The following is a 24,946-nucleotide window of genomic DNA, read 5'->3' as shown; positions in this document are numbered from 1 at the left end:
TAGATTTCACTTTCTTTTTTCTACACTGGCACTTTGCTCCTTGTGCTAAGTCTCTCCCCTTCAGAGCAACACCACAACACAATCACCGTGCATCCTGCTAATGAAACTACTGCATATCACACCAGGTTTGTGAAGTCGTTGTGTACGATTGAACAGAATCTTATAGTTAACTGTAAAGAGAGTTTGAACAGGGCCCAGGAGAGATCTCTAGATGACTCAAACACACATGGACGACACTATTTTGCATAGTACACCTCCTAGGTTATTTCTTTTGTATTTTCTTATTAAACTAAAGCGTCGCCTCCTCCGCTCTCTGAAACTCTCTGAAGCTGAAGCTCGCTGAAGCGTCCCAGCAGTGCCCTTGTTTACCACGCGGTCGAGCCCGGCAGCGGCGGCACGATACGACACTTCAAAACACGCCAGTATTTATTACTTTATTTGTTAATTATACTTTTATTCCTCCTCGGAGAATCGGAGCAGTATCTGACTCTTTTGTGGCTGATTGAAAAGTGCGGCGCTCGTTGGGAGAGTAATTAACAGAAGAAGAAACGCGACAGTTCTCGACGCCTCAGGAGACGCAGATAACATCACAATTATTACGCCGAAATAAAGCGCTAATGTGTTAGCCGCTAGTATCAGGAGCAGATCTGGACTCGGGACAGAGATACACCCGTCCCGCCGATGATGAGAGAAAACCTGCAGCTGTACGGGTCGCGGGGCGGGGTCCTGAGGGGCGGAGTCCTGAGGGGCGGAGTCCTGAGGGGCGGAGTCCTGAGGGGCGGAGTCCTGAGGGGCGGAGTCCTGTGGAGGAGTTTCGCTGCACCTGTCACATTTCAGACAGGTGGAGCTGTTTGTAAATACAAGTAAACTCACTCCTCTGTTCTGTGTACTCGCAACACACACATACTGCAGTAGTAGTAACAGCAGTAGAAATAGTAGTAGAAGTAGTAGTAGCACTAGTAGTAGTAGTAAGTGGTAGTAGAAGAAGTAGTAATAGAAGTAGAAGTAATAGGTGTAGTCATCGTAGTAGTAGTAGTAGTAGTGGTAATAGTAGTATTAAGTAGTAGCAGTAGCAGTAGAAGTAATAGTCGTAGCCATAGTAGTAGTATTAGCAGTGGTAGTAGCAGTAGAAGTCGTCGTCGTAGTAGCAGTAGTAGTAGCAATAACAGTAGAAGTAGTAGGCATAGTAGCAGTAGCAGTAGAAGTCGTACTAGCAGTAGAAGTAGTAGTAGAAGGAGTAGCAGTAAAAGTAATAGTCGTAGTCAAAGTAGTAGTAGTAGTAGTAGAAGGAGTAGCAGTAAAAGTAATAGTCGTAGTAGTGCAGCAGTGGTAGTAGTAGTAGTAGTAGAACCAGTAGCAACAGTAAAAGAACTAGTAGTAGAAGTAGTAGTTGTAGAAGTAGAAAAAACAGTCATAGCCGTAGTAGTAACAGTAGTAGTAGTGGTAACAGTCGTAATAGTAGCCGTAGTAGTAGCAGTAAAAGTAATAGTAGCAGCAGTAGTAGTAGTAATAGTAGTAATAGTAGCCATAGTAGTAGCAGTAGTAGTGTAGTAGTAGTAGTAGTAATAGTAGTAGCCATAGTAGTAACAGTATTACAGTTTGTTATTCTGAGGTGAAAGAAATATGATTTTGTTTGTAAATCATATCTGACCAATGAGCTCCTTCGTTTCACACGTGTCACTGAAATAAACCGTTCTGATTGGACGGCCGTGTTTGGTTCTGACTTGAGACACGACGGGGGGAGTGGGACCAGACTGATGTCCCTCTGTATGAAAAACAGACACATATCAGTTGGGATTTGCGAGTCCAGATTGGACCAATCAGAGCATTGTTCAAAGGCGAGTCCGGGGGCGGAGTATTGATCGTGTTTCTCTGTAAACGCCTCGAGATCATCTCCTCGGATTAAAAACACTTTGTTCTGTGGTAATTAAGCGTCGCTGCTGACCTCCCCCTCTGCGTCTGTCCTACGGGACGCACCGACCAATCAGGAGCAGCGCTGAGGGTCATGTGATCGATGAACCCAAACATCAAAGTGAAGTCCCGTCCCCTGCTGGCCACGCTCATACCTGCGGGGGCGGGACTTCACTTTGATGGCAAGGAGGGGGCGGGGTCAAGAGGGGGCGAAATAGAAAGAGACGCAGGATCTAAAAACAGAAACCAGAGGAAGAAGTGAAAGAAAAAAAAGATTAAACCAGGACTGAACCAGGACTAAACCAGAACTGAACCAGGACTAAACCAGGACTAAACCAGAACTGAACCAGGACTAAACCAGGACTAAACCAGGACTGGACCAGGATTAAACCAGGAACAAACCAGGACTAAATTAGGATTAAACTGGGACTAAAACAGGGCTAAACCAGGAACAAACCAGGACTGGACCAGGACTGGACTAGGACTGGACCAGGACTAAACCAGAACTAAACCAGGACTAAATCGGGACTAAATCAGGACTGAACCAGGACTGAACCAGGACTGAACCAGGACTGAACCAGGACTAAACCAGGACTAAACCAGGACTAAACCAAGACTGAACCAAGACTGAACCAGGACTGAACCAGGACTAAACCAGGACTAAACCAGGACTAAATTAGAACTAAACCATGTCTGAACCAGGACTGAACCAGAACTAAACCAGGACTAAACCAGGACTAAACCAAGACTGAACCAGGACTGAACCAGGACTAAACCAGGACTAAACCAGGACTAAACCAGGACTAAACTAGGACTAAATTAGAACTAAACCATGTCTAAACCAAGACTGAACCAGGACTAAATTAGAACTAAACCAGGACTGAACCAGAACTAAACCAGGACTAAACCAGGACTAAACCAAGACTGAACCAGGACTAAACCAGGACTAAACCAGGACTAAACCAGGACTAAACTAGAACTAAATTAGAACTAAACCATGTCTGAACCAGGACTAAATTAGAACTAAACCAGGACTGAACCAGGACTGAACCAGGACTAAAACTGGATGGAGCAGAGGGTCAGATAAAGGTTTGTGCTTTCGAGCAGCTTCAGGGTGATTCAGAGTCCCATTGAGATCAGGATTCAACCAGGAGTTAAACTGGTTCATCCTGGATTTAGACTTTTATGTCTAAATCAATAACACTGAGCTCCAACAAGAACTCAGACCCTCCTCCTGGACGACACAGAACAACATGTGCCACATCAGACTTCAACCAGGACTGAACCAGGGCTGAACCAGGACTAAACCAGGACTAAACCAGGACTAAACCAGGACTAAACCAGGACAAAACCAGGACTAAAGAGGAACAATTAACCAGGATGGTACAAGGACCAAACCAGGACTAAACGAGAACTAAACCAGGACTAGACCAGGGCTAAACCAGGACTAAACCAGGACTAAACCAGGACTAAACCAGGACTAAACCAGGACTAAACCAGGACTAAACCAGGACTAAACCAGGACTAAACCAGGACTATCCTAAATCAAATCCCAGCTCTGTCCAGGTACCACACATTTAAAGTAAAACTGCTCAACATTATATTTTGTTATTGTCAAACCCCAAAAATCCCATTTCATAACCTTCATATTAAGTTGAACATAATCCCATCTGGGGTCTGCGCAGCTCGACATCATAAATCCATCTGATAATCTGCAGATCTGACAGATGAATCCAACTCGATGCTTTTAACTTTTGTGTTTTCATTTAAAAGAGTAATTCCCTCAGAAAAGTGCTCTCCCCGGGGTCAATGTGAGGCCGGTTTGGAAAAGTGGATCGGAATGTTCGGATATCTGAGACAGGACGGAGGAGAGAGGAGACAACGTGGAGGAGATAAGAAAGAGGAGTGACGGCGGATATTTGGGATGGAAGGAAAGAGGAGCAGAGGATGAAGAGGAGGAGAGGAGAGGTGTGGGGGAGAAATGACTGTTTCAGACCTGATTTGGTTTTGACCCTAGTTCAGCCCTGAATTAACTCTGATTTAACTCTGGTTCAGACTTGGTTTAGTCCTAGTTTAGACCTGGTTGAGTCCTGGTTTGGTCCTGGTTCAGTCCTGGTTCAGTCCTGGTTTAGTTCTAGTTTAGACCTGGTTCAGTCCTGGTTCGGTCCTGGTTCGGTCCTGGTTCGGTCCTGGTTCAGTCCTGGTTTAGTCCTGGTTCGGTCCTGGTTCATTCCTGGTTCAGTCCTGGTTCAGTCCTGGTTTAGTCCTGGTTTAGTCCTGGTTTGGTCCTGGTTTGGTCCTGGTTCAGTCCTGGTTCAGTCCTGGTTTAGTTCTAGTTTAGACCTGGTTCAGTCCTGGTTCGGTCCTGGTTCGGTCCTGGTTCGGTCCTGGTTCAGTCCTGGTTTAGTCCTGGTTTGGTCCTGGTTCAGTCCTGGTTCAGTCCTGGTTTAGTCCTGGTTTAGTCCTGGTTAAATGTTAAATCCATGACATTTGATTGATCCGCTGCGTCTTAAACTCCACAGACTCGTTTCACTTTAGCTCCGACAAACACAATAAAACCAGAGACTTTTTTATTTTGTCATTTTTATTTTTATTGAATAATTCCTGAATCGTGTCTGTGATCGACCCGGAGCGGGGCCTGTTTTTCCTCGTTTGATAAAAGCCGATTGGATTGTTCCGTTATTTGCATGAGGTCACAGAGATATGAAAGAGACGCCAGATAAGCTCAGAAAGACGGCGGCCATTTTGGGACTGTAAAGGTAAGAGCGGATCCAAAAATAACATCACAAACAAACACAACACCTCCTTTTGTTGCCATGGCGCTGATCACAGATGTAACACCACTGTGCCGTGTGTGCGTGTGAGAGCCAGATGCCCCGACACAAGTTATGCTTTTATATTTTTATTTATATGTCTACAGCCCGTCACACACTACAGGATCATTTTAACAGATTTAGGACTGGATTTGCTTTTCCCCGATTTCAGGAATGTGTGACGAGGCAAGAAGTGGTACGACTTTCAGAAAGACTGACTGAGATGTCTTTCAAAATAAGATGGGCTCTTCAAAATAAGATGCTGCTGTTGGATTTGGGCTTTTCAAAATAAGATGCTGCTATGGACATTTGAGATTTTCATAATAAGACCCCGCTTTGGCCTGTACAGACTTTCAAAATAAGATGCTTTTATGGTCTTTGGGGATTTTCAGAATAAGACACTATGTCTTTTCAAAATAAGATGCTATTATGCTGTGTGTAGGCAGCACGGTGGCTGAGTGGCAACACTCATGCCTCACAGCAAGAAGGTTTGGTTCAATCCCCGGGTCGCCCAGGCCTTTCTGTGTGGAGTTTTGCATGTTTCTCCCCGTGTCTGGATGGGTTTTCTCCGGGTACTCTGGTTTCCCCCATCAACCAAAACATGAACACCCTTCGAGACAACTGTTGTTGTGATTTTGGGTGTTACGAAAATAAATGAATTGAATTGAATTGAGTTTGGGCTTTTCAAAATAAGATGCTGTTGTGTACTTTGGGCTTTTCAAAGTAAGATGCTGTCATGGACTATTGTCTTTTCAGAATAAAATATTGTTATGGACATTGGGCTTTTCAGAATAAGAGCTGTTATGGACTGGGTTTTTCAAAATAAGACACTGTTACAGACTTTGGGCTTTTCAGAATAAGATGCTGTTATAGAGTGGATTTTTCAAAGTAAGACGTTGCTATGGACTTTTGGATTTTCAGAATAAGATGCTATGGACTTTTGTCTTTTCAAAATAAGATGCTGTTTTTGGACTTTGGGCTTTTTAAAATAAGATGCTGTTATGGATTTTTGGCTTTTCAAAATAAGATGCCATTATGGACTGAACTTTTCTGAATGGCGCACACTTCTATTGATGGGACTTTCAGAATAAGATGCTGTTATAGACTTTGAGAGTTTCAGAATAAGATACTGTTATGAACTTTTGCCTTTTCAAAATAAAATGCTGTTGTGCGATTTTTGCATTTCAAGATGCTACAATGGACTGGGGCTTTTCAAAATAATATGCTGCTATGGACTGGGGATTTTTAGAATAAGACTCCACTTTAAGCTGATTTTCAGAATAAGACTCCACTTTGAGCTGGTTTTCAGAATAAGACGCTGCTATAAACCTTGAGGATTTTCAAAATAAGAGTCCACTTTGAGCTGATTTTCAGAATAAGAATCCACTCTGAGCTGGTTTTCAGAATAAGACTCCACTTTGAGCTGATTTTCAGAATAAGACTCCACTTTGAGCTGATTTTCAGAATAAGACTCCACTCTGAGCTGGTTTTCAGAATAAGACTCCACTTTGAACTGGTTTTCAGAATAAGACTCCACTTTGAGCTGGTTTTCAGAATAAGACTCCACTCGGAGCTGGTTTTCAGAATAAGACTCCACTCGGAGCTGGTTTTCAGAATAAGACTCCACTCGGAGCTGATTTTCAGAATAAGACTCCACTCGGAGCTGGTTTTCAGAATAAGACTCCCCTTGGAGCTGGTTTTCAGAAAAAGACTCCACTTTGAGCTGGTTTTCAGAATAAGACTCCACTCTGAGCTGATTTTCAGAATAAGACTCCACTCTGAACTGGTTTTCAGAATAAGACTCCACTTTGAGCTGGTTTTCAGAATAAGACTCCACTTTGAGCTGGTTTTCAGAATAAGACTCCACTCTGAACTGGTTTTCAGAATAAGACTCCACTCTGAACTGGTTTTCAGAATAAGACTCCACTTTGAGCTGGTTTTCAGAATAAGACTCCACTTTGAGCTGGTTTTCAGAATAAGACTCCACTCTGAACTGGTTTTCAGAATAAGACTCCACTTTAAGCTGGTTTTCAGAATAAGACTCCACTTTAAGCTGGTTTTCAGAATAATACTCCACTTGGAGCTGGTTTTCAGAATAAGACTTCACTTGGAGCTGGTTTTCAGAATGAGACTCCACTTTGAGCTGGTTTTCAGAATAAGACTCCACTCTGAGCTGATTTTCAGAATAAGACTCCACTTGGAGCTGGTTTTCAGAATAAGACTCCACTTGGAGCTGGTTTTCAGAATAAGACTCCACTCGGAACTGGTTTTCAGAATAAGACTCCACTTTGAGCTGGTTTTCAGAATAAGACTCCACTTTGAGCTGGTTTTCAGAATAAGACTCCACTCTGAACTGGTTTTCAGAACAAGACTCCACTTTAAGCTGGTTTTCAGAATAAGACTCCACTTGGAGCTGGTTTTCAGAATAAGACTCCACTTTGAGCTGGTTTTCAGAATAAGACTCCACTCTGAGCTGATTTTCAGAATAAGACTCCACTTGGAGCTGGTTTTCAGAATAAGACTCCACTCGGAACTGGTTTTCAGAATAAGACTCCACTTTGAGCTGGTTTTCAGAATAAGACTCCACTTTGAGCTGGCTTTCAGAATAAGACTCCACTTTGAGCTGGTTTTCAGAATAAGACTCCACTCTGAACTGGTTTTCAGAACAAGACTCCACTTTAAGCTGGTTTTCAGAATAAGACTCCACTTTGAGCTGGTTTTCAGAATAAGACTCCACTTTGAGCTGGTTTTCAGAATAAGACTCCACTCTGAACTGGTTTTCAGAACAAGACTCCACTTTAAGCTGGTTTTCAGAATAAGACTCCACTTGGAGCTGGTTTTCAGAATAAGACTCCACTTTGAGCTGGTTTTCAGAATAAGACTCCACTCTGAGCTGATTTTCAGAATAAGACTCCACTTGGAGCTGGTTTTCAGAATAAGACTCCACTCGGAACTGGTTTTCAGAATAAGACTCCACTTTGAGCTGGTTTTCAGAATAAGACTCCACTTTGAGCTGGCTTTCAGAATAAGACTCCACTTTGAGCTGTTTTCAGAATAAGACTCCACTCTGAACTGGTTTTCAGAATAAGACTCCACTTTAAGCTGGTTTTCAGAATAAGACTCCACTTGGAGCTGGTTTTCAGAATAAGACTCCACTTTGAGCTGGTTTTCAGAATAAGACTCCACTCTGAGCTGATTTTCAGAATAAGACTCCACTTGGAGCTGGTTTTCAGAATAAGACTCCACTTGGAGCTGGTTTTCAGAATAAGACTCCACTCGGAACTGGTTTTCAGAATAAGACTCCACTTTGAGCTGGTTTTCAGAATAAGACTCCACTTTGAGCTGGTTTTCAGAATAAGACTCCACTTTGAGCTGGTTTTCAGAATAAGACTCCACTCTGAACTGGTTTTCAGAACAAGACTCCACTTTAAGCTGGTTTTCAGAATAAGACTCCACTTGGAGCTGGTTTTCAGAATAAGACTCCACTTTGAGCTGGTTTTCAGAATAAGACTCCACTCTGAGCTGATTTTCAGAATAAGACTCCACTTGGAGCTGTTTTTCAGAATAAGACTCCACTCGGAACTGGTTTTCAGAATAAGACTCCACTTTGAGCTGATTTTCAGAATAAGACTCACTCCAAGCGCTGGGACTTTCAGAGTGAATAAAGACGCTGCAGGTGTGACTCAGGCTCTGGGGCCGAGGGACTGAGGCCGAGGGAAAGTGCAGCATCGTTCAATACAAAGTTTACACCAGACGTCTGTTTGACATTCAGGAAGAGACGCAGAGAGAAAAGGACAGAGACGGAGAGACGAGGGAGAGGAAAAGGACAGAGATGGAGAGACGAGGGAGAGGAAAAGGACAGAGACGAGGGAGAGGAAAAGGACAGAGACGGAGAGACGAGGGAGAGGAAAAGGACAGAGACGGAGAGACGAGGGAGAGGAAAAGGACAGAGACGAGGGAGAGGAAAAGGACAGAGATGGAGAGACGAGGGAGAGGAAAAGGACAGAGAGGGAGAGGAAAAGGACAGAGATAGAGAGACGAGGGAGAGGAAAAGGACAGAGATGAGGGAGAGGAAAAGGACAGAGACAGAGAGACGAGGGAGAGGAAAAGGACAGAGACGGAGAGACGAGGGAGAGGAAAAGGACAGAGACAGAGAGACGAGAGAGAGGAAAAAGACAGAGACAGAGAGACGAAAAGGACAGAGACAGAGAGATGAGGGAGAGGAAAAGGACAGAAACAGAGAGATGTTGTCATTTGGCCTTTTCGTCGTCAACTCCATTTCATTTTGTGACCATAATAATCCCACTGTGCTGCTTTGGTTTGTAGTAACTCTCAGTGAGGGGACGGGGGACGGGGGACGGGACAGTGGCGCTGGACCGGGTCCGTGCTGTGATTGACAGCTCCAGGTAGTTCAAGCTGCTCTTTTGGTCAGAGCTTTGTTTTCATGTGACTATTTCAGACTCACAAACAACAACAAACGATGATCTGTGCGACTCAGGGCCGGTCCAGCCTAAAGGCTGAGTGAGCAGCTGCTGAGGGCCCCGAGGCACCAGGGGGCCCCCAAGAACCCATACATTTAGATATTTGAAAATAATATGATACAATCTCTGTTTCCAATAAAACTTGATATGTGTTTATAGCAGCGTAAATATCCCTCTAAAACAGTTACATTTGTTTTATACTTTAGTCCTGATTTAGTCCTGGTTTAGTCCTGTTTTAGTCCTAATTTAGTCCTGATTTAGTCCTGGTTTAGTAGTGGTTCAGTCCTGGTTTAGTCCTGGTTTAGTCCTGGTTTAGTTCTGATTCAGACCTAGGTTAGTCCTGGCTTGGTCCCGGTTTAGCCCCAGTTTAGCCCCGGTTTAGCCCTGGTTTAGTCCCGGTTTAGTAGTGGTTTAGTCGTGGTTCGGTCCTGGTTCAGTCCTGGTTTAGTCCTGGTTTAGTCCTGATTCAGACCTAGTTTAGCCCCAGTTTAGTCCCGGTTTAGTAGTGGTTTAGTTGTGGTTCGGTCCTGGTTTAGTCCTGGTTCAGTCCTGGTTTAGTCCTGGTTCAGTCCTGGTTTAGTCCTGGTTCAGTCCTGGTTCAGTCGTGGTTCAGTCCTGGTTTAGTCCTGGTTTAGTCCTGGTTTAGTCCTGGTTTAGTCCTGGTCTAGTCCTGGTTTAGTCCTGGTTTAGATCCTCAGATTCTCTCACACTTTGACTTTTCCAGCCTCAGACTTAAACAAAAACACTCCAGACTTTAAACTGTAAACTGAGATGAAACATTGATTAAACTTTCTGCTTTTGCTTTTTAAAAACTTCTTGAACATGATTTAAATTTGTAGAACATTCTGTGTCAAGAGCAGTTTTATAATTACAGTTTCTCAAATGGGAAACAGCCAGTGTTTGTTAATAGAACAGGTACAAGATAAAGCCAATCTGTCCCGCGGCTGTTTTTCAAATTAAGAGCTTATCCCGCCTCTGCACTTTTATTGTGAAGGGCTTCATCAGTTCTGCTCCATCACCTTTAATTATATTTGATAATTAGAACGAGGGGCTGCGTAAACCGAGATTAGACTTTTATTGATTATGGCCGACAGGTTTGAGTGCGTCGTGTTTAAAGGGGAGGTGTTACATAAACTGTAACGTGACAAATTTACATCGTGTCGACTTTTATTGTTTACAAAACGCTATATTTAGTCCAAAACAAATGTATTCACTTTTGCTTTTGATTCTCTGACACCTCCTTCCCTTTGCTCTCTGCGCCAAGTCGCTCCCCCTTCAGAGCGCTAATGAAACCACTGCACATCGCATCAGGTTTGTGAAGTCGTAGTGTACAGGTTTGTATCATGTTTTTGTATATTTATGGAGGATTGTCGTGTGGGAGTAGGGGAGATGTAGGATTGTGGGCGGAGACTTGTACAGAATCGTACTACTAACTGTAAGGAAGGTTTGAATAGAGCCCAGGAGAGATCACTAGATTACTCAAACATGTATGGATGACATTTAAAACGTCTTCAGGTGAGGTTTTGATGAGGGGACGTTAGAACACGGGGCATTTTGTATAATACCTCCCCTTTAACATTTAAAATATAACAGACACACACACACACACACACACATACATGCACATACATGCACATATAAACACACACACACATACACACACACACATACACGCACATATAAACACACATATACACATACACACACATATATACGCACACACAGACACACACATACACACACATATACACAAACATACATATAAACACGCACACACACACACATTCATACACACATACACACACATATACAGACACACAGATGCACAGATACATACACGCACACATACATAGATGCATACACACACACACAGATGTGCGCACACACACCTGCGTAGCTCGTTACCATGGTGACATTTTTCATTTAGATTTTCAGTTTTTAACCTTTAAAGTTTTTGCTCTTAGAGAAAATCTCGCGTCTCGTCGCGTTGTGGGGCTTTTCAGTGAAAATGAGATAATTACACAAACACCAAATGTCACAACCGCGTTACACAAACACCACAGCCTCTTTAACCGCCCATTTAAACCTCCAGACTTCACATCCAGGCCAACGGAGGCCAACGGAGGCCAACTGGGGCCAACTGAGGCCAACTGGGGCCAACTGGCGCCAACTGAGGCCAACTGAGTTGAACCGAGGCCATCAGAGGCCAACCGGGGCCAACTGAGGCCAACCGAGGCCAACTGAGGCTAATTGAAGGTAACAGAACCTAATTGAAGCTAATCTGTTCAAGCTTCTTGTCAGTAAAGTGAGTGAGGGCAGACAGAGGACTGAACCAGGACTGAACCAGGACTAAACCAGGTTTAGTCCAGGTTTAGTCCAGGTCTAGTCCTGGTTTAGACCCGGTTTAGTCCTGGTTTAGGCCCGGTTTAGTCCTGGTTTAGACCTGGTTTAGGCCCGGTTTAGTCCTGGTTTGGACCTGGTTTAGTCCTGGTTTAGGCCTGGTTTAGACCCGGTTTAGTCCTGGTTTAGGCCTGGTTTAGGCCCGGTTTAGTCCTGGTTTAGTCCTGGTTTAGTCCTGGTTTAGGCCCGGTTTAGTCCTGGTTTAGTCCTGGTTTAGGCCCGGTTTAGTCCTGGTTTAGTCCTGGTTTAGTCCTGGTTTAGTCCTGGTTTAGGCCTGGTTTAGACCCGGTTTAGTCCTGGTTTAGCCCTGGTTTAGTCCTGGTTTAGTCCTGGTTTAGGCCTGGTTTAGACCCGGTTTAGTCCTGGTTTAGTCCTGGTTTAGTCCTGCTTTAGGCCTGGTTTAGTCCTGGTTTAGTCCTGGTTTAGTCCTGGTTTAGGCCTGGTTTAGTCCTGGTTTAGTCCTGGTTTAGTCCTGCTTTAGGCCTGGTTTAGTCCTGGTTTAGTCCTGGTTTAGGCCTGAGCTCTTCAGACCAGAGCTGCAGATAAAGTTTATTGTTTAAAGAGAAAAAACCTCCCTGAACATTCACAAAGTTTCAAACCATTTTCAAAGAATAAAGTCTCTTTTTTTTAGATTTCTCTTTGTTCAAAACTTCAGTACAAAACCAAACGGGGCTTTGGTTTAACTGTGGCCTCATTAAAACCAAAGTCGAGCGCCGGTTTCATTCAGTAAACAGCATTTTAAATTTACTGTTATTATTATTACAGGAGCAGTGTGGCAGAGTGGTTAGCCCCTCATGTTTTTTACTTGTTCTAGTTCACAGAGCACTTTCTTTATGTATTTCTAACCCTATACGTAATAATTTCACATAAAATAACGGATTTTAATCACATACCGTTTACTTTTATGTAAAATATTTTAAAAAAGAAAAATAAAATTACTTTAATTACACAAAATTACTAAAAATGATGTTATGTTATAATGTTGTTTCCTCTTCAAAAACAGACCTGGAGTTGTGTTTTGTTTCACTCACACATGTTTGAGTAACACTTTATTATTGGTTTGTAACATCTCCAAAGCTCAAAATGCTCTGTTCCACCTTGTAATGTCATCAAGTGGTATTTTTCATGTTAACAGCTCCTTTTACCTTTAGTTCAGAAGAAATCAGCAACTCCAGGTCTGAAATGATCCAGATGATTCAAGTAAAGGTGTGTGGAGTTTAAAAACACAGTGGAGCACGTGCTGTGTCACCACATGATGACATCACAAGGTGGAACACAGTGTTTTTTTCCAGTTTGAGAGAAAAACTCAGCCTAAATCTGCAGGATTTGTGTGTTAAACATGAGTGCACAGTGACACATTTTAAAGTCCAGTTATTGTTGCATAAAATAAATCTCTTTTATTCCACTGACGCGATGACCTCAGAGCAGCATCGTTAAAACAAACCTCCTTTTAACAAATGAGATCATTAAAGTTCACTTATTATTTTCTTTTTATTAACGAGTGACATCGTTAAAAACATGGGTTGGTTGTTTAATTCGTATCTATAAAGTGTTTGTAGATGTTGAAGCAGACACGTTTCGCTCGTGTCGTTATAATCTGTGACGTCAGTGGATCGTTATGTTGTAATTTGCACATTTTAAATCAGAATATTCATCTAAAACGAGTTCATAAAAGAAACAAATCCGCTGAGTTCTGTGGTGGAAAACAGCAGTGTCCAATGGGAGAACTGTCTGTGCTCCTCCTGTGGAAAGTTGCGCGTCAAACTACAGAGATTTTTTGTTTTCGTTTGTGCCAAAATGACGACGAGACTCTGCTGAATCCTCCAAGTATCACTGTAAACTCACAAAGTATTCATAAAGTGTCTCATTGTGAAACTGCAAAGGTAAAGACAAGAAATAATGGGTCAAATATATCATGTGCACGGTTCTGTATCTCTCTCCATCACCTCCTGACTCTTCCTGATTCCTCCTGACTCCTTCCGACTTGTCCTCACTCTTCCTGACTCCTCCTGACTTGTCCTGATTTCTCCTGAACTCATCCTGACTCCTCCCGACTTGTCCTGATTTCTCCTGAACTCATCCTGACTACTCCCGACTTGTCCCGACTTGCCCTGACTCCTCCAGACTTCTCCTGACTCATCCTGACCTGTCCTGACTTTTTCTGGCTCCTCTTGATTTGTCCTGACTCCTCCCGACTTGTCCTGATTTCTCCTGAACTCATCCTGACTACTCCTGAGTTGTCCCGACTTGTCCTGACTCGTCATGATTCTTCCCGAACTCATCCTGACTCCTCCAGACTTGTCCTGACTTCTCCTGACTCATCCTCACTCGTCCTGACTCCTCCTGACTTGTCCTGATTTGCCCTGACTCCTCCTGACTCGTCCTGCCTTGTCCTAACACCTCCTGTCTCGTCCTGGATCCTCCTGGCTCGTCCTGGATCCTCCTCGCTCCTCCTGGCTCCCCCTGACTCCCCCTGACTTGTCCTGACTCCTCCTGGCTTGTCTTAACTCGTCCTGACTCCTCTTGACTCGTCCCGACTCATGACTCACCCTGATTTGTCCTGATTCGTCCTGATTCATCCTGACTTGTCCTGACTCTTTCTGGCTCCTCTTGATTTGTCCTGGCTCCTCCTGACTCCTCCTGACTCCTCCTCATCAGCTCTGAGTCTCTGAGTCTGTGTCTAATGTTTTCTGTCGTCAATGTGCAGCTCGGTCTAATTTAAATCCAATCGCCCCGAGGGCTTCTGCGAGCGTGCACGGGGGGGGAGGGGCGTGCACGAGGCCGCGAGGGGCATGCACGTGACAGGGGCGTGCACGAGAGCTGTGACAGATTCATTTATTTTGCTGCTTGTTGTTGGAGTGTTTTGTCAAAGCGTGAACGGCTCATTTATTTAATCACACTGGTCTCTGTCTCAGCATAAACACCTCGTTTAGACCTCATTTAGACCTGGTTTAGACCTCATTTAGACCTTATTTAGACCTGGTTTAGACCTCATTTAGACCTGGTTTAGACCTCATTTAGACCTTATTTAGACCTGGTTTAGACCTCATTTAGACCTGGTTTAGACCTCATTTAGACCTTATTTAGACCTCATTTAGACCTGGTTTAGACCTCATTTAGACCTGGTTTAGACCTCATTTAGACCTGGTTTAGCCCCTGGTTTAGTCCTGGTTCAGTCTTGGTTTAGCCCATGTTTAGTCCTGGTTCAGTTCTGGTTTAGTCCTGGTTTAGTCCTGGTTCAGTCCTGGTTTAATCCTGTTTTAGTCCTGGTTTAGTCCTGGTTTGGACCTGGTTTAGTCCTGGTTTAGACCTGGTTTGGACCTGGTTTAGTCCTGGTTTAGACCTGGTTTAGTCCTCGTTTAGCCCTGGTTTGGACCTGGTTTAGTTCTCGTTTAGCCCTGGTTTGGACCTGGTTTAGTCCTCGTTTAGACCTGGTTTTGTCCTCGTTTAGCCCTGGTTTGGACCTGGTTTAGTCCTCGTTTAGCCCTGGTTTGGACCTGGTTTAGTCCTCGTTTAGCCCTGGTTTGGACCTGGTTTAGTCCTCGTTTAGCCCTGGTTTGGACCTGGTTTAGTCCTCGTTTAGCCCTGGTTTGGACCTGGTTTAGTCCTCGTTTAGCCTCGGTTTGGACCTGGTTTAGTCCTCGTTTAGCCTCGGTTTGGACCAAGTTTAGTCCTCGTTTAGACCGTCTCTTCTCTCTGGACGTTGGCCCTCAGTGCAGATGTGCTGCTCCTTTGTGTCGTGAAGCGTTTGAAGAAAACCGCGGATTCCGTTGGACAAAAGCGTTTGAAGCGAGCCGTTTATTCTGGGTTTATTATTCGAGAATCAAAACGACGCAGGTGGATCTCTCTCGTCTCAACACAAAGGAGTAGAGAGGCGGACGCAGGCGAGAGCTCAGTTGAAGCCGAGTATGCAGCCGCGCTTCAGACGACACCACGTCCCACAGAACAAACAGATTCAACACAGGATCAGATTCAACATTTGTACTTTTACCTTTTTGGATATTTCATGGTAAAGTACAACGTGATCAAGAGAACTGCATCTGACGACATTATTATACATTATACAATCTCAAAACCATAGACCAGGGGCGTCAAACTCATTTTCACTGAGGGCCACATCAGCAAAATGGCCGCCATCAAGGGCCAGATGTAACTGTGACAGTGTAAATATCACTAAATGTAACCGAATGTCATGTTAAAAAAAATGTAATTACTTTTTAACTTTTTTTTTTTTTTAACGGTTTCTGTGATAAACTGACATTTTTGTGTATCTGGTCGGGACACACCTCCTCACAGACCTTCAGCTCTGCTTCAAATTCGGCCTTTTACAGCCTTTTAATTATTGGACAATTTATTGTTTTTCTTGCAGACTAACTTTTTCATATTTAGCTCTGTGTTTGGTTTCAAAATGTCGACGTAGATTGTACCGACCCTGCCTCAAAACACAAAAAACATAGTTTTTTTCTCCTCAAAGCACAAACTTATATTCACCTTCACCTTTTTTCTTCCCAACTTCCTTCCATGCAGACAATTTTCCTCTTCATGAACATTTTGTGATGATTATTTGCAAATATTTCTCAGTTCCACTTGCTGGGAAAATCTCATTAGTTACATATTAAAGCAGCATAGACTTATTTTAAAAGTCATGTCTTTTAATTTATCTTCTCGCGGGCCACATAAAATGATGTGGCGGGCCGCATTTGGCCCCCTGGCCTTGAGTTTGACACATGTGCCATAGGCTGTACACATAAACGGACTTAGCTAACCTGCTAGCCGCCGCGTTAAAAATAGAAAGTTAGCAAACACGTGCTTCCGGCTCCATTGACTCACTTTCACTTTCTATTAAAAAACTGTGGTCCTTCTCTTTGTAACTGCGGCTCAGACTCGTCATTTCGGTCTTAACTCTATAGCGTCGGATGCTATCGACTCGCGGACTTTCCATCACCGTAACCCCGCGACCAATCGTGCGTCGCGTAAATTCAAACGGTGTCTCAAAGCTGAGGCATGAGGCTCTTTAAATATGTTACTGTCATTACCGTAATGCGCTTACGTCGCCCTCGAAAACGACCAATCAGAGCGCAAGGAAAAATAAGGATGGATATGTAAAATAGAGGTAGTTGCGTGAAAAAAGGAGTGCATTCTGATACTTCCTTTAGCATGATTTTTACGGCTAAGAAGAATAAAAGTCTAGGCGAGCTGTACTGGTCGATAATGTGCTCAGTCTTTAAACCAGAGGTGCCAAAATTTTTTTCACCAAGGGCCAAAATTTGAAAATAAATAAGGCTTGAAATATCAATATTAGCTCTGTCTGACAATGCAGTGTGATGTTATTTAGTTTATATTGGTAGATTTACTCAAATTTACCATAAAAAGTACAGATTATGATGAAATTGGGCTGTTCATCTGAAGGTCTGGGGGCCAATAAAAATCTGTCTGAGGGCCGCGTTTGGTCCGGGGGCCATGGTTTGGTCACCGCTGTCTTAAAAGCTTAAAATGTTCATATTAACCCGCTCGAGATGTGTCCATAAATCGATATGAACATTAATAACAGACAAATTAGGCGCTTTCTTTCGCCGAGGTTTCTCCCGCTAGCATTAGCAACAGGTTTGATTGACAGCGTTGCTAAACCAGCGTTGTGGGCGGGAAGGAAATGGAAATTTAAGTAGTCATATTTGTCCTCAGGTGTAAAAGTTAATTATCTCATTGGCGTGAAAAAAAAAATACTTTGAAATATCCACCGCCTGGCCAAAAAAAAAAAGGTCACACACTCACACTAATTTTATTTATTTATTTATTTAACCTTTATTTAACCAGGAAGGTCCCATTGAGATTAAAAACCTCTTTTTCAAGGGAGTCCTGGCCAAGAGGCAGCACATTTCAAAACAAGTACATACAAACAAACACCGTTAAAATTGTTTAGTTTTAGAAACATTTAAGGACAACAGTTCAGTCAGTTTCCAGTCTTTCTGCAACAAGTTCCAAGTAAGAGGTGCAGAGTGAACAAAGGCTTTCTTCCCCAGCTCTGTGCGGGTAAAAGGAACAGACAGCAACAACTGATCATTTGACCGCAAGGAGTAAGAGCCACTATTTTTCCTTGTGATCAAAGTACAAATATAAGGAGGCAGCAATCCAAGTACAGCTTTGTAAATAAAAGTGTCCCAACGCCCCTGCCTTCTAATGTCCAGAGAGGGCCATTCTACTCTTAAGTCACAGTGATGGGTCATCGATCTACAGTTGGTAATAAACCTCAGGGAAGGATGGTACATTGTGTCCAACATTAGAAGACATTTCGTTGGACGTCTTTAGCTTGTCAAACGTCTTTTCCACGTCCGCGGGATGTGTCTTTCCACGTGGTTGTTTAAGAAATGCACCGGTTGGGGTTAAATAACTCGTTGCCAGGTGAAAGATAATCGCCCAAACAGTGATTACCCAACGATGAGGCTCGTATGTGTCTGCTAACATTTTCTCACATTTCTCTCTCGTTTAAACTCTCTCAAAGTTCAAACCTTCGTAGTCGTCTTTGTCGGTGCAGAACGTTTCATCGACATTGTGGGTTTTGTCGGGGAGAAAACAAATTGCAAAGGTACAGCACTTCAGAGTCACACTGCGATCCAACGTTTATGTAAATTTGTCTGAACACATTCTGTACTGTACAGGAGACATGGCACGGAGGAGACTGATGGACAGTGGTCTACAACAGCCAATCAGGACGCACAACACAATGGTCTACAGTCCAACAGCCAATCAGGACACACAACACAATGGTCTACAGTCCAACAGCCAATCAGGACACAGAACACAATGTACGTTCATGCGCTGTAAAAAGAAACAGCGAGACCACGAAAGGTGAACCACAATGGATTACTTTTCACATAGAATTGTAATTTGTAAACACCTTCAACAACCTCACTCCTGATTGGCTCTTTGGTTGCTATGATACTCGCCATCGGAATTCCAAACTGGCCGCTTATAGCAACGACGGACAAGGGGGACGGAAAAGACAGAAGTCGGGGAGTAGTTTAACAGTGTTTATTTACAACAAAAGTGCGAAACGACGGTAGATCAAATGGTGAACCGGGGAGAGCGCCGGAAACGGGGCGGACAGGGACGGTGAGGAAGAGCAGGGTCAAAAACGGAAGGGCAGAGCAGGATCTGGTGAGGAGCACGAATATCCAGTAAGTAAAATTCAAAGAGCGCAAAAACGAGAACGGAGCCAAGCGAGAAGTACCACGAAGACTGATTGGTGATTAGCCCCAGGTGTGAACAGGAGGAGCCAAAAATCCCCGCCCAGTTTCAGGCTCGGACACAGGACGGAGTGGGGAGGTGCAAAACCAACAATAACCTCAACATTTTGCATCTTCCTCAATTTAAACTCCTCCTCCTCATCGTAATCCTCCGCTCAGCATTGACCAGGATCTAGTGTTTTCACCAAACTAAAGTCTCATTTCATTTCATGTATTTTTTATTTGAGCAAATTGTTACACAGCGAAACACAGGGAAAACATTTTTCTTAAATAAACACAGCGGAACAAAAACACAGCAAGGCTCAGAGTCGACAGAAGTAAAATCGTATTTGAGCTTCTCTGTTTCAACAGCTGGAACTAAACAGACGACATGGAGCCACATTTAAAACACTGGTCTGGATATAAAAATAAACACACATGACATTTATTTATTCTTTTGTAATGGATTTATTGAGCCTGTGTGTGTGTGTGTGGGGGGGGGTTTATGAATGTGTGTGTGCGTCATATTCTCACACACACATTCATAAACACATGTGTGTGTGTATGTGTGTGCGCGCCTCACCCATACCCAGGTCCAATGTGAGTGTGTGTGTCTGTTTTTGAATGTGTGTGCTCCTGTTTATGAATGTGTGTGCTCCTGTTTATGAATGTGTGTGTGTGCTCCTGTTTATGAATGTGTGTGTGCTCCTGTTTATGAATGTGTGTGTGTGCGCGCGTGTGTGTTTATGAATGTGTGTGTGCTCCTGTTTATGAATGTGTGTGTCTGTTTATGAATGTGTGTGTGTGTGCCTGTTTTTGAATGTGTGTGTGTGTGCTCCTGTTTATGAATGTGTGTGTGCTGTTTATGAATGTGTGTGTGCGCGCGCGTGTGTGTTTATGACTGTGTGTGTGCGCGTGTGCGTGTGTGTCTGTTTATGAATGAGTGTGTGTTTCTGTTTATGTGTGTTTGTGTGTGAGTGTGTTTATGAATGTGCACGTCTGTTTATGAATGTGTGTGTCTGTTTATGTGTGTGTGCGGGTGTGTGTGTTTATGAATGTGTGTGTGTGTCACATTCTCTGAGGTGAGGTCTGTGCTCCATAATTATGCACATTTGCAAATCTAATACATATTTTTGTCCAGTTTTTGTTGCAAACACAGTAGAATCAGTGATTTATCATATTTATTAAACTGTATAATGTTTATTTAAAGAGTCTGTGTGAATGTGGCACATAAATGTAATAGAAATATTCATATATATTCATACATATTTATACAAAGTCATATTCACTGAGGTGACAACTGTGTAAAGCTCCATGATGTGCAGTAACACAACTGGAGTCATACTGTACATCTGTAGAACATATTACACAGTGATTTAACACACACAGTAACACAACTGGAGTAATACTGTACATCTGTTTATGAATTAGTGTGTGTGTGTGTGTGTGTGCCTCTGTGTGTGCATTTATGAATTAGTGTGTGTGTGCCTCTGTGTGTGCGTTTATGAATAAATGTGTGTGTGTGCGTGTTTATGAATGAGTTTGTGCATCTGTTTATGAATAAATGTGTGTGTGTATTTATGAATGAGTTTGTGCGTCTGTTTATGAATAAATATGTGCGTGTGTGTCTGCTTATGAATGTGTGTGTGTTTATGAATGAATGTGTGTGTGTTTGAGTGGATGTGTGTGCGTTCATGAGTAAATGTGTGTGTGTGTTTATGAGTGTACTCCTGATCAGTCAGTGAGCTGCTTCTAATCAAAACGCCGTATCAGTCCGTTACCTCCACTCAGGGCAGAATACTGCAGTACTTTCTGTTTGTACCTTCGTTTAAACTGCTCGGGGGAAGTACTACTTTTAATTTCCTCATCAGGTCCGTTCCAGAGGTCAACCCCACGTCTGGTCATAAACATTTTCTCAGTGTTTGTACGAAAACACTGTAGATTATATAACTTCTTTATTGCTAAACATTTGCTGAATTTTTTACGAGGGAGTGACTTGTATTTTGCCTTTTATGTGATTTGCAGCGTTTTCAATTTGATCAAGTTTTAACGTTCGTGATTTCAGAAACTGCGGGATTGTGCGGTCCCTATATCCTACATGATGTATTATTCGTATTGGCCTTTTCTGCAGAATAAGAGCGACTGTAAATTGGTTCCATAAGTATTTCCCCAGACTTCAAGGCAATAAGTCAGATGAGGCAATACCAACGCGCGATAGTGTTTTATAATTTAGTATACGCCGAGATCTGCCCATAATTGAGATGCATTTCGCCAAGTCCTTATGTTTTTCTATTTCTGTAGTTACCTCGACCCAATCCTTTCCACTGCAGAGAATAGTATGATCATCCGCAAATAGAAACAATTTAAGTTTTCCCAAGAGACTGCGTAGATCATTCATATACAAGAGAAACAATAGCGGTCCTAATACTGACCCTTGAGGGACTCCACAGGTACTGGATTGTTTGTATTTTAGATTTTGAATAAAAGCAGTGGTTTTTGGTGCTAATACTGTACATCCCGACATTTGGATAGAAACTGGGTCAAATGATTGTGTAAAGATTTAAAGACTCATAAAGAGACTCATTTTAGACTCATAAAAATTGTATGGGTGATACGTTTTAGGACTCATTAGCGGGGCGTTCATCCAGTACAATTTCGTCGAGGCTTGCTGCCGCGCTCTTGGGCGATACACAGATTGGCAGCCACATCTCTCTCAGTCTGTCCCAGGGCACGGTGAGGGAAATGAGCATGGACGATAATTCAGCGGTCGTAATACTGATCCTTGAGGGACTCCACAGGTACTGGATTGTTTTTATTTCAGATTTTGAATAAAAGCAGTGGTATTTGGTGCTAATACTGTACATCCCGACATTTGGATAGAAACTGGGTCAAATGATTATGTAAAGATTTAAAGAGACAAAATTAGACTCATAATAATTGTAATAATTCAACGGTCTTAATACTGATCCTTCAGGGACACCACAGGTAGATTTCTTCTTTTGCCATAGTTTAACAATTTATTGATGAGTATATTATGATGAATTGTATCAAACGTTTTTAAAATGAAAATTGCAACGGAATATTATTTATTTTAGAGATTGTTCGTAACTTTTTCCACCAGATCTTTAAGGGGAAGTGGAGCTGATGATTTACTCCTGAATCTGGATTGACTTTTATTTAGTATGTTGCATATTTCAATGTAGTTTTTAAAAATTTTTTTTTTTATCAATTAGTACTTTTTTTTCTACAATTTTAGAATATTGCGATAGTAGAGAAACTGCCCTGTAACTGGCTGTTTATTTCCGTCTTTTTAAGCCAGTATGACTTTTGTGGTTTTAATTTTTGTTGACAATTTTGAAAAGACTAAGACATATTACATACACTACCTAGCCAAAAAAAAGCCACACACTGTAATATTTGGTTGTTCCACCTTTAGCTTGGTTCCAATTTTGCTTCTGCAACGTCACAGATTTATTTCCATCCAGTGTTGCATTAATTTTTCACCTGTTGCATTGATGATGGTCGAGTCTGACGCTGCACAAACTCTTCTCCAGCACAAAGATTCTCAATGGGGTTAAGGTCTGGACTTTGTGGCGAACAATCCATGTGTGAAAATGATGTCTCTGTCTCTCTCTCTTTCTGCTTCTCCCTCTCTCTCTCTCCCTCTCTCTGCTTCTCTCTCTCTCCCTCTTTCTGCTTCTCTCTCTCCCTCTCCGCTTCTCTCTCTCTTCCTCTGTCTCTCTCTTTCCCTCCCTCTCCCTCTCTCTCTCTGTGCATCTATCTCTCTGCCTCTGTTGCCTCTGTTTCTCTCCCTTTCTCTCTCTCACGCCCTCTCTGCTTCTATTTCTCTCTCGCTCTCTCTCTCTCTGTGTGGGCATCTCTCTCTCACTGCCTCTGTTTCTGCTGAACCTCGACCGGACCAACTGCACCAACCCCAACATATTTGTTTGGCTAAATCCAGGTGGCGACTTTTTTTTGTTCAGGCAGTGTATGTTGGAATTGGTTTTGAGGATTGCATTTTTGATTAAAATCCTATGCAGTCCATCACAATCTGCAGATTTTTTTGTTTTTAAACTTGACCGAAAACATTTATCATTTCCTTTTCGTCGACTGGTTTGAGAAAAGAGTTTGTCGGCTCAGTGTTATAAACAGCAGTCTGTGTAGAGGTCACATTTTTCCCAGCCAATTCCGGCCCAATACTGAAAAAGGAATTGTTAAAACCATTTACCACATTGTCCGTATTGGTCTTCCACATTAAATGGTAGCACTTTTTTCTATTCCCATGTGTCTTATAGTTTTATTATTGATTAGTATCTGATTTTTTGAGACTTTTGACAGGCCTAACCCAGAAACACTGAAGAATGGATGCCAGATATATCGGTTCCAAAATCAGTATTGTGACACCAGAGACTTTTCGATAGTTCGATATTGAAACTTTAGCCGATATTTGCTCCGTGTGTCAGATTTGTCTTTTTGAATAGTCTCAGGAGCAGCAATGGAATAATAATCATTTTTACAAAAGTGAAAAGTACACTGTTCCCACTCACGCCGCTGGTTTAGGAGGGAGCGGGCGCTTAGCAACGCTGTCAATCAAACCTGTTGTTAATGCTAGCAGGAGCAACCTCAGGGAAAAGGGGGGCCTGATTCGTGAAATAGGATCATGTAGAGCAGGTTAGTAGGAACTTTTAAGGTCGGCAGCTGTTTCAGAGAGAGGGGCAACAGTTTTTCAATAGAAACTGAATTGGAGCCAGAGTCGATGGAGCTGGAAGCGTGCCCATGATCACTTCCTGTCTGGAAGGTTTTGGCTAGCGGGTTAGCTTTGCTCATTTATATATATATAGTCTATGGCCACCACCAAGATGGCTCACAGTTCGCAGCCAAAACATGTCAACTTCTCACTGATAAATTGTCTGACTAAAGGAAGATAAGAGATTAGGAGTCCTGGTTTAGTCCTTGGTTTAGTCCTGGTTTAGTCCTGGTTTAGTCCTGGACTAGTCCCTGGTTTAGTCCTGGATTAGTTTTTGCTTTGGTACTGGATTATCCATTGGTTTAGTCCTTAGTTTAGTCCTGGATTAGTCCTGGATTAATCCTTGGTTTAGTCCTTGGTTTAGTCCTGGTTTAGTCCCTGGTTTAGTCCCTGGTTTAGTCCCTGGTTTAGTCCTGGTTTAGTCCTCCGTTTAGTCCTGGTTTAGTCCTGGATTAATTCTTGGGTTTGTCCTGGTTTAGTCCTGGACTAGTCCCTGGTTTAGTCCTGGATAAGTTTTTGCTTTGGTACTGCATTATCCATTGGTTTAGTCCTTAGTTTTGTCCTGGATTAGTCCTGGATTAGTCCTGGATTAATCCTTGGTTTAGTCCTTGGTTTAGTCCTGGTTTAGTCCTGGTTTATTCCTGGTTTAGTCCTGGTTCAGTCCTGGTTTAGTCCTTGGTTTAGTCTTGATGAAGCCCTCATTTGCATTAATGAAGATGTTATTTAATCCCACTTTAGTCCAGGTTTAATCTTTGCTTTCAGCTCTGGATCACTTAACACTTGGTTTGTCATTAGTCCTTGCGTTTCTCCCATTCCCTGGACCCGTAGGTGGCGCTGTGCTGTCAGAGCCTGATTGAGCGCTCTCTCCTGGTTCTCTCCGCGCTCTGTTGTTGGTCTGATGTTCGTCAGTATCGCTGTCAGTCCCTGGACGCTCTCCGATACACGACTGAATAATGAATGTGTTTTTCCTCCAAACTGGGCTCCTCTATCTGCTCCTCTGACCTCAATAATTCAGACTTTCCTCTGTGTTTGTGTGTGTTTGTGCGTCTGTGTGTACGTCTGTGTGTGCGTCTGTGTGTGTTAGGCCTGGTCAATCCTAGAAATCAAAAATGAAATACACTCAGGCTCTAGTGTAAAGAAAGCTCATCTCTTTACGCTATTGATACATTGCCGCGCCATCGCACTTGGGAGGTTCTATATGTACGTCTATGGAGGAATGTTCAGCAGTTATCATGCCCAGAAGTTTTATTCCCTCACTGTCCCTCCTGTACACTGTATATCCACTCTCCCTCCCTTCTAAATCTCTACCCTCTCTTCCGTCCTCTCATCTCTTTGTTCATTTTCGTTCTGTCTCTTCGCGTTTCATCGTCT

The 24,946-nt window shown here is 42.9% G+C and overlaps 1 protein-coding gene and 1 pseudogene across 1 annotated transcript in view; one reads left to right on the top strand and one right to left on the bottom strand.

The window, feature by feature from the left end:
* The window catches only part of LOC117387370 (26S proteasome complex subunit SEM1-like), a 214,338-nt pseudogene extending 195,617 nt beyond the window's left edge, over positions 1–18,721 (bottom strand).
* LOC117386930 (glutamate receptor ionotropic, delta-1-like) overlaps positions 1–24,946 on the top strand; it is a 386,841-nt gene that overhangs the window by 123,924 nt on the left and 237,971 nt on the right. The window lies entirely within an intron of this gene.

Source organism: Periophthalmus magnuspinnatus, chromosome 19, assembly GCF_009829125.3.
Source record: "Periophthalmus magnuspinnatus isolate fPerMag1 chromosome 19, fPerMag1.2.pri, whole genome shotgun sequence".
In the NCBI taxonomy this organism is placed as follows: domain Eukaryota; kingdom Metazoa; phylum Chordata; class Actinopteri; order Gobiiformes; family Gobiidae; genus Periophthalmus; species Periophthalmus magnuspinnatus.
This window is presented reverse-complemented; position numbering and strand designations above follow the sequence as displayed.